The 15,430-nt window shown below is 36.9% G+C and overlaps 1 pseudogene; it reads right to left on the bottom strand.

The window, feature by feature from the left end:
- Positions 1-484: 484 nt before the first annotated feature.
- Positions 485-8,136, bottom strand: LOC121748604 (annotated as a pseudogene).
- Positions 8,137-15,430: the final 7,294 nt, after the last annotated feature.

Here is a 15,430-nt window from a genome sequence, read left to right on the forward strand (position 1 = left end):
CCATTCTAAGTAAATAGACCTCATCATTCACCTAACGCATTACCCTCACATTCTATTATAAAATTAATATATAAAAGCGAGGTCCACGTTCCACTAACTCATTTCCCCATTTTTCTTCACAAAGTCAAACAATTAAAACCCGTGCCGAGTCAAAATGAGCTATAAATGGTGGATGGAGGGAGTAATTTTTATTAAATTCCAGTAACCTACATCGACCATTCTTGAAATGCACATGTCTTGCCAAAACGGACAACCTCTACCCCAAAAGAATATGTTCTTTAGTTTCGGCATTGAGTTTTGATGCACAATTGGTAAAAGAAGAGAAATAGAAAGAAAATGTAATTAAAGTATTGTTAGTGGAGAATGGATTTCACTTCATTAGAAATAAAAGAATTTCCAAAAATAGAAACTGCAGTGCATATTCTTCCGGAACGGAAGGGGTACTATTTATTCTTCCTTTCTCTAAATTATCCACATAAGAAACTATCAGAAAAAATGCAGATTATTATTAGGACAGGAAGATTTGGATAAAGAAACTTGAGCTCGTAACATCCTAAAACATGAGGATAGCTCCACTAATAAAAAATAAAATTATTTCTGATAATATACATTAATAATATTCGGCCACGATTTTAAGGCCCCATAAGTATTTTGCTGACATTGGTTAGAGGCATTTACCGGCGGCATCTCAAAGTTATGAGCTTCTCTATATCCGTACAGGTTCAACCCACCATTTACAATTTCATAGATTGGATTATTTTGCCTCCGTCCACCTTCACCATCCAACCCTTCCTCTCTATTGTGTTCACCAGCTCGCCCAATTCCAACACCGAGGTCGAGGCTAATCGAACTACTGCTATCATGCGCCTTCATCTTAGATGTTCCTGCGTATCCGGTAGTCCCAGTAAGTTCATGGCTGCTGTTTCGTGCAACTGGGACATCATGATTGTGCTTCCCCTCGTACGTTGTTATAACAGCTTTTGGATCATGAGATGACCTCTCCACATGCTTCCTCACCGGGCATCCAGCATTCGTGCACTTGTAGTAACTCCTAGATCACAAACCAACACATGTGAGAAATCAATGTAGTAACTCCTAGAAATCAATGTACATTGATAGGAAATATAGGCATAACAATCTGTCTCTGCACAAGAGGAGAAAATCCTAAAATCAGTTTGAGTTTTACAAAAGGTTGCTGATTGCCTTACAACTTCTCAACACTATATGAGCATTAATTACCACAATTAATACAACAATTACATTAATAAGCATTTACAGAACAATTTTTAAAGAATGCAATACAGTATCACTGTTTTGATTTTTTCTAGTTATAACATTCCCAATCATGTAAGCAACATTTTCCCAGCATGAAACACTAAAACTATGCCATTTATTGATGAGAAGACTTAGTATCAACGATATAAGAACTGGATATGTTGTAAACAGAAAAAGGTTAAAATGTGGTGTGATAATCGCATGTTAAATACTTCAATCAGTTCTGTTGCATATGCATATTAGGATCAAGGTTATGTGATACAGATATGCATACTTAGTTAAGTTTAGTTAGGATTTATTATTATTATTTAAATTAAGTTTTTTGGATTTATTATTATTTAAATTAGAATTAGATTTGTTGCTATATTTTCTCACTTGTAAGCCTATAAATATAAGTCTCCACAATGATAAAATCATCTTTGGAGAGATCAATATTCTGGGCGGTTTTACCGTGGCCTCACTGCGTGAGGATTGGCCTCCTTGTGAGGATTATTTTCTTGTGTTTCTTTTGTTCGATTAATTCTAATGTTGTCAGTTTCTGTTCTTTAAATCTTTGAGCTTCTTTCTAGTTTATATTCTTGTTTGTCGGCCTTTACTCCTATCAATTTGGTGCGGTGAACAATGGTCAATTCTCGGACAGAAGCCACACTTGATGTGGTTGGATTGGAGAAGGCTATAGCAAAGATGGAGAAATTCTTGTTGGAGTTTCGAGCTTCTCATGCTTCACCAGTGATGACCTTTCCGACGTTAGATGGATCCGAGGCTCTCGCGTGGCTCGCGCGGGCAAACCAATATTTCCTCCCCATTGGATAGACGTGTCGACGTAGACATCGACGGCATATCTGGTCCAGCAATACCCTGGCTAAAATTGCTCCTTATGCGTTGTTCGTTGTCATGGGACAAATTCACGCAAGAGTTGTTGCGACGCTTTGGAGATGCTGTTGTTTGTGTTGCCAAAATCAAGCCAAAAATCACACCCACATCCAATGATAGTACCGCAGCTATCCTACCCTCCCTACCCACCGTGACAACACCATTGATGTCCTCGTCCTCTTCTCCACCTACAACAGCCCTGCAGGAGTTACCAGCTATTAACACTTCAACAAACCACCCTGATCTCGATACCACGACATACAATAGCACCCCACTACCCTTGCCCTTGCCAGAACAGCATCCCATTCCACCTCCATTTTGTATAACTCTACCATCTCATATCAGACTGCCTACACCAGCAATGTTGACAGCACCACTGCTATCCTCTAGCCCGCCTACAACTACCAAGCAGGAGAATACTCTACATGCCAGCCCACCCAACAGTGCCAAACAGAACTCTGCTGACCTACACACAGCAGCAAAGTCAGCTGTTGTTTCCAGCTCATTTCCCTTGGCAGCTATGGCGTCAACAAATCCACTTGATGAGTTTCCATTCGCCGCACTGCCGCCTGCACCACCACCACCACAACCTCATCTTCAGGACGTTCTGTTACGTGTGGTTCCAACTTCTCTGCTGCACTCCAGCCCTCCACCACAGCCACAACCACAGTTTGCGACAACTCATAAGTTGTTGTCCGCCCCGATGCTACTGCCCCTGCTGCAACAGAAATTATTTCTGGCACAATCGAGCGTTGATATTCCACAGTTTCAGCCTCCCTTCTTCCCTTTGCGGTGACATACAGTTCCTGCGGCTGCTGCAGAGCAGGGCACACTCATGTATCTGTTTCTTCTTGTTTATGGGTACATTCCTTGGTTCAGCTTTGCACCTCCTGTCCAGCAGCATGAATGGGAGCTTCCATCGAACAAAGTAATTGGTTTCAATTTTGAGCTCAACCTTGAGGGCAAGGTTGTTTCGAGAGTGAGGCAATTGATACAGATATGCATATCGCAGGATATGCATACTTAGTTCAGTTTAGTTAGGATTTATTATTATTATTTAAATTAAGTTTGTTAGGATTTATTATTATTTAAATTAGGATTAGATTTGTTGCTATATTTTCTCACTTGTAAGCCTATAAATATAAGTCTCCACAATGATAAAATCATCTTTGGAGAGATCAATATTCTGGGCGGTTTTACCGTGGCCTCACTGCGTGAGGATTGGCCTCCTTGTGAGGATTATTTTCTTGTGTTTCTTTTGTTCCATTAATTCTAATGGTGTCAGTTTCTGTTCTTTAAATCTTTGAGCTTCTTTCTAGTTTATATTCTTGTTTGTCGGCCATTACTCCTATCATTATGTCATTTGCAAGAACTAATCCAAAACCAATATTACATAGAAAAAAGGAAATCAAGACCAATATGCTGTTGTTCTTCTAACTTTTATGGACAGTTTTAGGCATGAACTAGAAAGAATAATTCCATAAACCTAAATGAATAGGCGAGCTAAACTGTCCTCGAGACCACATTTATATTATGTCATTCCATATTTTATGCCTGAACTTTTATATCTTTCTGCAAAACATCTTTAATGATGCATTTTTTACACAAACTCTGCTCCATAGACTGCCTGCAAGCAAGGTTCGAAAAAGGAATAACATTCTTCCTCCTAATACTATCAACATAACTGACATAATGGCTACTTCTAACTAAGAAACTTCCATCTTTACCCAGCACTCTCTTGTGAAGTTCTGAGGCTCCTTAAAACCAAAAAATCCTCGAACATAACTAAAGAATTTTAAGTTACATGTCATATCTCAGTCATTTCCTTTTTTGGCATTCTCTCTCTTATTTTTTCCTCCCTACCTTATTCATTCTCCACTTTACTAACAAAAACTCATTCTCTTAAATTCCGTGCCGAAAAGAAATGTCTCTCTTAGCAAGGGACGGAGGGAGTAGATATCAATATAGGATTCTAATAGACGTCAAACTAATTTCTAGCACCAAACCTTCGAATCCTTCATTTTTAATTCGTTTTAGTTTATTTTAGTACAAGGTTAGATAACACGGAGTTCATTTTCAGTTCGCTTTAGTTCATTTTATACAAAACGATCTTAAAATGAACTCCGTGCTATCTAATAATGAACTCCTTATTGGTTCGACAATTTGACACTAGGAATTAGTTCGGCATATATCACAACCCATTCAAGTATGTAATGTACAATATCAGTATAGACATATTAATATATGGAAACTATATCAGTCCATAATGGCTTTCTTAAAAAATTTTAAGATACCAACATATCTATAATACCATTTCAATATAATACATGCACAAATATCATTACATATGCACACGAAAACTATATCTGTGAATGTAGACAATTATACCCTTTCTATTTAAATTAATTGGAAAATATTGCCACATGACATGCTTTGATACCATTAGATCAATAAATCCAATTGATATTATTGGTTCTAGTTCACATTTTAGATGTGGTTCTAATTTGATTACATCTATGAACTATATATATAATATATATACTTTCTAAATTAATTGCAAAATTAAGTGGGTGTATAAATAATAAATAGGATTCTTACATATCTGAAGCAAATAGGAAGACGGTTTTAGGAGCAAAGTGTTATTAAATGCTTATCTCATTTTTTATTGGTTTACACTAGTGATTCTTATATTTATGTCACTGTTATTACTTATTCGTTTAAAGAGTAATCTTTACTTGTACAGTTGTACTACTTTCAGTCTTAGATTGTAAGGATCAATGTTTTAAACCAATCTAGAAGAGGCATCAATATTTTACTTACCTAGGATTTGGGTTCCCACGGACCACTTTCTGGCCATACTTACGCCAGCGATATCCATCATCCAGTATATCGACCTCACTCAGTCTGAACAACAACTCGTGGTTCACGGATGGGTTTAACAACCGGTGTGACATCAATACCATCTTCAATTTTCCTGCTCAGATCAGTCACCAATATATACCTCATCACATAATGATAAACAATTAAACATGCTAGAAATTTTACAAAGGTGTATACCTCTGTTTCAAGACAGATCATCATCTTCAGCATCATCATTTTGGCCTTGAAACTGTGAACCTGAACCATCTATTCCCTCATTTGTTTGCAGAGGTGACAACATTGGAGAGCCACTTTTCTCCATATTATTGGTGTTCATCTTGTCTTCAACAACAGTAATTAAAATTGCATAAGTACTAGCCATATGTACTTCCAAATGTGATCTTATGGAATAACTAATTTAAGCTAAGCCATGAAACTTGAAGATTGGAGCTTGGACATTTGAGGGAAGTTCCGTTTGTCTTAAAATGAGCATAACATGCTGGGGAGAAATAAATTCTAGATGACACTACCACTTTATGGTAATAGCAGTTAATCTTAATTACAGGTGGGGTGGACTACCAGATTGTTTATTTCTCTCAAACCGCCAACCAGAAAATCTAACTAAACACACAGAATAGAATTTGGTCTTGAAAACAAATCCTTCTTAGGAACAACATACCCAAAAATCATCTCGATATTAAACAGATAAAATGTTTGACATAACCACAAACAATAGACAGCAGTAAAGGAAATTTTGAACTCAGTGAGAAAACAGGCTTTCGCCACAAAATATTGCAGGCGGTGTCAGATGACTAAGATCAGAGAATTTCAATTCTTGACACTATGTGCACAAATTGGATATATCGAGAGAGAGGGAGAGGCATAAGTTTTGGAAGGTATAAGTTTCACAAAACACCGCATTTTAAATGTCAAATAAACCTTAGTAGAGTTAGGCCAGTTACCCTCTTGACCAGCCAATGATAAGCCCTTGTCTACTTTATCCTCTTGAATGGACATAAGAGCCCCAGGATTGTGCCGACGTGCACTTTGAGGTTTGGGATGATCATGTGAACCCTTGTACAAATTTCTGTAATATGTCCACTTGGAGATCGTTCAAATATTTTTTTCACCTCACAGTTTGGGTATGTACATTTATAGTAACTTCGTGGAAACTCACTTCCTTTAACCAGTTTCTGCCCATATTTTCTCCAGTTATACGCATCTTCTGATGTTCTTTCAGCTGAGATTGGCGAGCTGCTATCTTTATGCTCAGAAACTGACACTTGTGCACCTGTATTGGACTGTGGTCCTTGATTCGATTCATCAATACTATCATAGACAGATGAATCTTGTTGAGCTACAGCATGATTTTGTTGTGCTAAACAAGAGGGTGTAGCTGACTGAGAATATTGCTGATCTTGATGAGTGACTGGTCCGTTTTGATTCATTCCAACAGGAACCTTTTCTCCCAAAAAAAGGTATCCAGTGAGATATGAAGACCTTGGATAACTACAGGGAGGATCAGACCTCACTGATCCTAATAAATTGATCTTCACTCTGAATGTGTAATCTTTTTGATCATGTCAAACCATAGAAGACAAACTATATTTATATGTTTGTCCACGAGACACATAAAACAATTATCCTTAATCCATCAAAATATAGAAAATTAAGGACACAAAGGCCTGAAATCTATCAAAAGTTCGACCAGTTAGTCATTCGAAGGAAAGTTCTACAATCATAAGTTCAACAAGCAATCCGATTCTACTATTCTATAAATTATTTGGTTTAGACAATATCAAGGCATGAAACATAATTTAAAATCATTTTGCAACCCATTCAATTGTTTGAGTACATGCAGCCTATTTTGAAAACTATACCAAAAATAAGAGTTATCTTAAGACCTAAAGGAAAGTTTTGGTGTGTTACCGACATTCCTGCAGAAGATAATCCTGATGTGGTACTAACTCCAGTATGAAACCTAAACTCGAAACCAATGGATGTTTTTTCATCTACAACAACATTACCACTGGTGGATTTTTTCTCTAATAGAATCGCTGCATTTTCAACAGATGCTTGCATCAACTGAGGCTTGAAAAAGGAACCCGTGGTCGGAGAAGGCTTGGCCTGCAATGTAGCAGTAGTTCAAGTAAATGAATTTTTACACAATAGATGTATCAAATCTCCTTTAGAACTCCACAGAAATGAAATGAAATTTGATCTCATGACATCTTAAATGTTCTCATTTTATAAATTCCCAAGTGCAAAATAAACAGCTATCTGCACTTCAAACATTCTAATATACCATGTAGCCTCCAAAGATCAAAACAGCAGAAAATCTTCAAGTGCCGCTAAGTAAAGGATAATTCAATTTGTTAAGATCAAAGAGATTTGAAACCTTTCTCTCTAAAATTGTAATGACTCCTTCAAAGAGCAGGAAGGCTAAAGCTGTGTATTGTTTGAGCGGAAAGAGCGGTTAATAAGTAATTAGGGGAAAGTTGAAATTTAATTCTACTTATGAAACAGTATCAAAGTCGGTAGCGAATCCGAATTTGAATTGTTGTGGTGCATTGATGAATTGAGTGAAGGTGAAATGCGACCTTAATGTTGGAGAGAAGAACGGGAGAGTCGAGGAAGGAGGTCGGACTGAGACCAGGAGGAATGGTAATGCAAGTAGACCGAGAGATCGGGAGCTTCGGCGGTACCTAGCTCCGTCGGTGGATCCGCCGGCATCGGTCACGTGCGGGTAGGAATAGTGAGACCGGTCTTCCTCTTCCATACAAGGAAACAACACTACTCTTACAAATTCAATGACAGAAGAGAGAACTCAGGAGAGAGAATTTCTATATTATTAGTTACTCTCTTCTCCCATGTTCTTAAAAAGTTTTATATAACAGTGATTTGGAAAAGTTAATGGAACGCCTATTTTGTACATTTATATACTGGTATTTATTTTTTTGAATAGCTTGATTTTGACATATGATGGAATAAGAAATAGTAATGGTACATTTATTAGTTTCAAGAAATGAAACTGCAATGCAGTATGAAAAAGAAAAATTGGGTACATCATCAGACCAAAAAAAAAATGAAAGCCGAACAGAATCTAAAAGAGAATCCGAAAATTGGTTGGTTGTGGAATAGAAAAGAGAGATTAGTGGGATTGGATATGATCATACAATAGAAGGAAAAAAAAAAGCAATCATACAACATTTGACAGTTGGTTGTCTGAGTTGAGAATCTCAGCCTAACCTGTACCAATAACATTAACTCTTGCCCCACATTATTCAACTTCTCCACATTGTAAATCACGTTTTTACTTCAATCTGGCCTCTTCTTCTTCAATATAGATTTCATACAATAATCACCAGCCCAGCCCAGCCCAGCCCAGCCCAGCCCACCTATGCATATTAATTGTATAATAACTAACCAAACGAAATGAAGAAGATACACCTTTTTCAATTAGGTATAAATATAGAATAATGCTATGTGGTCACATTATAACCAGCCATAAATTAATTAAATAACAAAAAAAAATTGATTTTTTTTTCAAATTTTTGGTTTAATACTACTTGATTTTACTTTTATATCATTTTTATTATATGTTGCTCAACATGTTAGTGTTGTTCTTTCGTAGTTTTTGCTCAACTTATTACTACTGTCATTTCTTGATTGTTGCTCAACGTATACAGTAATTCGTGATATTAATGTGTTTTACGTAATGGAATTCAAAGATAAGTATCAACTCACAAGTCCATTCACACACATATAAATTTATATCGGTAATTCTAATTTTTTTATACATGTAAATGGACTAAATTAACTCTTTATAGCCGGCCACATTATGGTCATTTAGCATCACTCATAAATATAACATACCTACTTCTCAAGAGCTCTATTCTATTAAACTTAAGATTATAAAATACAGTAGGTTGTGATTAAGTATTTCAAAACCATCAATCTTCTATATATTCAAATTAAAGCTCTTAAAAGAAAGCACAATTCCCATCTGGGACTAGCAGAATCACTGGCGGACACACGTACAAATGGGGAGGGCTTAAGCCCCTACCTAAAATATTTTTTGGGATTTTTTCTGTTTTGAAAATGACTAAAAATTTTAAAATTTATCTCTAGCCCTCACCAACTAACGATATTGAAGACTAAATCATCAAAAGTTGAATAGTAAGATGAGCTAAAATGAATCAAGAAGTAAAAAATTACTGTGAATAAAATGAAGAACAATGGTTTACTTCGATGAGTTTGAGGAAGAAGATGACTTGATTACAATTAATATCATAAACTTCCTAGTAAAGTGTATCAAGATGGTGTGCTTTTCTAAAAATTGCCGATTCGTTTATTGGATGCTAAATTAAATAAAATCTATTCGTTTTATGGAAATATTTGGATTTCTTTAAAAATGTGTTTAGTTAAACTTTCTTTGGACTTAGGGAGAGGAAACTAAATTTCAATTTAATAACTTAGTTTTCAATTAGTGAATTCTAATTTTTCGTCTCCTTTATACTAACTTTTTACAGAATCATAATCCACAAAGTATTATTTTAATTTTCTTTCCAAATAATCGATGTAAACTCAATTTTTATTTTCTTTTGTGACTTTAATCCATAAATTAAATTTTTAACTTTTTTTCCTTTTCAACTTAATTATGCAAACACTTCTTGTATTTTTACTGGTATATTTTTTATTATAAAAAAATAATATACCCCCGATACAAAAATAGTCTTTCTTTTGGTATATTCACCAAATTTAATATCGTTTCTATTTACAGAAAGATTTCCACCAATTTTTCTCCCCTCCTATGTACTTTATCACTGTTTCTCTTATGATACCAATAAACATTAAAACTTGTTTCGTCTGTAAGATTATTTTCGTAGATAATGAGGATATATACTGAAGCCCCTGCTAACAAAAATTCCTGCGTCCTCCCCGGAGCAAAAAGGGCCAAGAGAAATGAACAAATGAATTCAATTGAAAAGGGCCTAGACAATGTCGCTCTCATTTCATATTGGGATCAGCTAATATTTCAAGAGTTCCCTTGGTCATTAACAACTAACGGAAACACACGATTTGGTTTTCATGCCAAAATCGTGATGATAAAAAAAAGGAAGAAATGCCTTCCAGACACCAAAAGTTTAAGAACCCTTGCATATCAGGATATCACACTAGTGGGTATTGGGATGATACATCATTTCCAAACAAGAGATTTCGCAATATGGGTCTCACTTTGCTGACCTTTCGAAATTAGGGATTAAATTCGCAAACCTTTCGAAAAATAGGATTAAGATATGAATTTTTCTGAAAAAGGGTTTTTCACTTTTTATATTTTTTCTCTTATTTTTCTTATTATTTTCCTCCCAATAATTATAAATTGACCAGACAACCCTTCACATTTTGACCAATTTCTCAAAAATTGCTATACAGGGACTATGTACACAAATTTTCTACTTTTTGAGAATATGTATATATATGTAGACGGTATGTACACTGAACAAAAAATAACAATATCTTATATAAAAGGTACATATGCAATTGAGGGATAGTCAGCAGGAAGAGTAGAATGGAGGCGGAGGCGGAGGCGATGAAGAGGCGGCGGGAAGAGGAGGGTGTAGGCGGAAGAGGCAGTGGAAAGAGGAGGGTGGAGGCGGAGGAGGCGAAGTGGAGGGAAGAATTTCGATTGGATTTTTGAAGTGAGCACAGAATCTTTTGGTTTGGAGGTGGAGCAGAATATTGATTGAATTTTTGAGAATTTGGTCAAAAAGTGAGAGGTAGTTTGGTCATCTTATAAGTATTGGGAGAAAAATAATAAGAAAAAAATATATATACAAAACTGAAAAATCTTATTCTGAAAAATTCGCATACCTCGATCTCATTTTCTGAAATGTCAGCAAGTTTAATCTCTAATCTCGAAAGATCGGAGAATTGAGACCCATATTTCCCTCTATCCAAATCCACCATTACCTAAGGCCATGTTGTAATAACCAGATTTTGCATGTATTTCTTGAGTATAGGTTCCTGGAGAAACCCAAAGTGGCTCCCGACAACTCATTACCCTTACAAATCTACGGAAGAGCCCACATATAGAAGGAATAGACATGCCTAAGGTTTCAGAACTGCCCGGTTCCAGTTCCAAAAAATGTCGAACTGGAACCGAGCCTTGAGCGCATTTCGCGGTTACGTTCTGGTTCGAAAACCGTCAGTTTCAGTTTCAGTCCTAAACCGGCTGTTTGTCGAGGTTCAGTTCGATTCCCAAACCCCGATTTTTGCCTTTTTTTGCAGTCTCGGTTCGGTTTTACGATTTTCGTTAAGCTTTTTGCACTTCTGGCACGGTTTCAGTTTCAAAATTTTGGAACCTAAACCTCCCACTATTCAAAAGTTGCGGTTTTGATTCCATTTAAATATCACGGTTGCGGTTCAAAACCATAACCGCGGTTACGATTTCGTGGTTAACCACCCAAACTGTAAATCTTGGGCATCTCTAGGATGGAATCACAAGAGATCATGTCATGCCATATTCTCCAGAAGATGAACCAAGGTATGGAGCAACATGATCTGACTACAAGCTTACCTTCTTCATAGAAGATGGCTAAAACTCTTGAGTTGCCATTAAATTTCCTTTTAAACGATGATGGATTAGCAGGTGTCTTCATTCTACAAAGGAACATAATGAAATAAGTATTTCCCATTGCAGATATACATACTGCACTCCAAATTTCTTACACTCAGTAGTAACAATCTCTTGCAAATAGGACATTTAATGAGCTAATATCTCTTCCACAAGCATTGACTACTTAGTGAAATTTATTTGACTAAAGTACTTTAGCAAAGATTCTACTTTAGCAAAGATTCTTACAGAATCATAAATAACATAGGTTAATGAATGCTATTATACATGGATTGGTAGCCTTTGATCTTTTATAGTAGATCGTTGATATCACAAGTCCAGAAGCTAATGAAGCTATGTGTCAAATATTTTTTACAAGTTCATTAAAGAGAATAGCCTCCAATTCAAAAGGTGAGATAAAACCTATGTAGGAAAACATCTACAAACAAGTAACTCCAGTTGATACATATTTTTCTACTAAATAATTTATTTTTATTGTGTATTGTTAAATGGTTCAGTTGACATATTTGAGGAGAAGAGAGTATTGTAAGGCTATAGATTGTATTGCATAAGATGATTCAAATGGTTCCCGACATCCATGTACTTATAGGATAGTTGGGACTCTTGAGATACTACAATAAATGTCTTCTTGGAACAAGACTAACATGGGAACAAGGCATGATTTAAATGTTCAAGTCTTGGGACTCAAATATTCTTTAACACTTCTCTCTTCTCAACACTTCTCTCTTCTCAATACTTCTCCTCTCTCAACACTCCCCCTCAAATTGAGTGGTGAGGTCTCCAATACTCAATTTGGAAAGCACAACTTCAAAACTTCTTGCGTCGAGCAAGCTGATCTTCTGAACGAACAAAAGGAAGTTCAACAATACCGTTTTCAATGTTTTCTTTGATGAAGTGTCTGTCCACCTCGACATGCTTAGTTCGATCACGTTGAACTGGATTTTGTGAGATATTTATAGCTGCTTTGTTATCACAATACAACTGACACTTGCTAGGTGAGAAATTCATCTCTTTCATCAACATTCTTAGCCATAATATCTCAGTCAACTCACTCTTAATTCCGTGAAATTCTGCTTCAGCACTCGAGAGAGCCACCACCTTCTGTTTCTTGCTCTTCCATGTTACTAAGTTACCTCTAACAAAGGTAAGGTAGCCTGCTGTGGATTTTCTATCATTAGGATTTCCTGCCGAGTCAGCATTTGTGTACCCATGAATTTCAAGATGTTCGTTCTTGGAGAACAACACTCCATGTCCCGGAGTTCCTTTCAAATACCAACAAATCCTAAGAGCTGCCTCCATATGATCCGTTTGCGGCTTGTGCATGAACTGACTAACAATTCCCACCGCATAGGCTATGTCCGGCCTAGTGTGAGAAAGATAAATAAGTTTTTCGACTAGTCGTTGATATTGACTACGATCGGCCAACTCAGCTCCTTCTTTGATTTGCAATCCATGATTGACAGCCATAGGAGTGGTTGCTGGTTTACATTCCAGTAGACCAGTTTCTACTAGAATATCCAAAATGTACTTTCTTTGTCGCAGAAAAATTCCTTTGGTTGACCTTAGCATTTCAATTCCAAGAAAATACTTGAGGTCACCCAAGTCCTTCATCTCAAATTCCTGAAATAAACTCTTCCTCAATTTCCCAATTTCTTCTACGTCATCAACTGTGATGATCATATCATCCACATATATGATTAGGCACGTGATCTTATCACCTTTCTTCTTGAAAAATAGGTATGGTCTGAATTACTCTGTGTAAATCCATATCCAATCATTGCCCCAGCAAACTTTCCGAACCACACTCTTGGGGATTGTTTCAATCCATACAAGGTTTTTCTTAATCGACACCCTTCACCTGTCTTAAAATCAGCTGCGAAACCTAGAGGTGCCTCCATATAAACTTCTTCTTCCTTCTTCAACTCAGCATGAAGGAATGCATTCGTTACATCAAACTGATGCAATGATTAGTCCTTATTAGCAGCAATGGATAGCAATACCCGAACAATGTCCATCTTGGCTACTGGAGAGATAGTCTCCGAATAGTCAACTCCATATGTCTGAGTGTAGCCTTTCGCGACAAGTCATGCCTTGTACCTTTCAATTGATCCATCAGGTCTTCTCTTGATGATAAAAACCCACCGACAGACTACTGGTCGTTTTCCTTCTGGCAGGGCACATTTCTCCCAAGTGTAGTTTCAGATCAGTGCATCAATCTCTTTCTTCATTGCTTCCCTCCAATTTTTGTGCTTCATAGCTTCTTCCCATGTCTGTGGTATTTCTTCTTCCTCATATAGGGCATTTTCGAAAGCCCGAGCCATTTGTGATAAATGGCCTTTTCCTAGATTCGCGATAGAGTATCGCCTTTTTCTCTCAATCTTTTCTGGTGTGGACCTTTTGGGTCGAACTCCTTTGTTAGGCGTTGGAGGAAGTATGTATCTCCCAGTGCCAGGATCAACTCCTTCGACCTCGTTTTCTTCATTTTCCCCTTCTGTAGCCTCGGTTGGATTTCCGATCTTTTCTGTATTCACAATGTTAGCCAAACAGTTATCTGTATTTCACAAGAGTACTTATATTGGACAACCTCAACGGAGAAATAATTGGGACAATGTCACCTTCTGCAATAGACTCTACCACATCAGTGATTTGCTCAGCGGTTGCTTACTGCTTTCTCTGTCAGGTCTTCCTCGGGATTACTTAGTTTTGGCATTGGCATTGGTATTTTCATCCAGCTTAGCGGGTCCATGTCATTGTCATTCCTAATATTATTCTCCCCATGACCGCTAAGGTGGGTGAAGAAGTACTATGTTTCAAGAAAATTGCAGTTCATTGTAACGAACATATGGTTTGACTTTGGATCAAAACACCTATACTTCTTTTGATTTATCCCATATCCTACAAAAACACACTTAATATGACACATGGATAATTTAGTTCTTTCGTGTTTAGGGATATGAATGAAAACCGAGTATCTGAAAACTCGAGGTTCTAGTGTCAAGGGAGGAGGTATCTTGGTTAGGGTGGACAAGAGTTGCATATGGGTTTTGTGTTTGAGAATACTTGCGGGCAGGCGGTTTAAAAGGTAGGCTAAGGTGGCAATGGCTTCTGGCCAAAAATGGTTTGAGACTCGTGATTCAATGAGCATAGAATGGGTTATTTCAAGGAGAGATCGGTTTTTTCTTTCGGCTACACAGTTTTGTTCAGGAGTATAGTGAAAATGTTGTTTTCTTGTCTGTCTTCTTTCTCCTCTTTTTATCGTTGTGAGCTGCTCAAGTTGAATCGTCAAACTGATCCAGCTGGTCCATGTGTGCCTTCTTCTTGCAAAATACCGGTGAGTGGATCCGGTGGGGGCTCAGACTGATCAACTTGACTTAGATCCGACTCGAGTGAGGTGAATGGGAGGACTAGAGAGCATTTTAAAAACCTTAACCCAAAATACTATTAACTAGTATAGGGAAGTAAGGATCGATCCCACAGAGATGATTTGTTTTACATTTGTTGTGGACACGATGGGAATGGTTGTGGCCACGCTTTCCAGGGGGTGGGTTAAGTTGAACTAATACACTTGAGAAAACTAAACTAAATAAACTGATCAACTTGCTAAAGCTTAACTGAAATCTACTTGATCAACTCATACTAAAACTTTCCCTAAATGGACAAACATCATAAAGTGGACGACTGTCAGTCTCCTGCAAAACGTACGATAAAGTGAAAACTTTATAACAACTTCATCTTCTTCACAGAATCAACATCAAAAGCAGAGTAAAAGCAGATCTGAACAATTAC

The sequence above is a fragment of the Salvia splendens genome, chromosome 9 (assembly GCF_004379255.2).
Source record: "Salvia splendens isolate huo1 chromosome 9, SspV2, whole genome shotgun sequence".
NCBI lineage: Eukaryota > Viridiplantae > Streptophyta > Magnoliopsida > Lamiales > Lamiaceae > Salvia > Salvia splendens.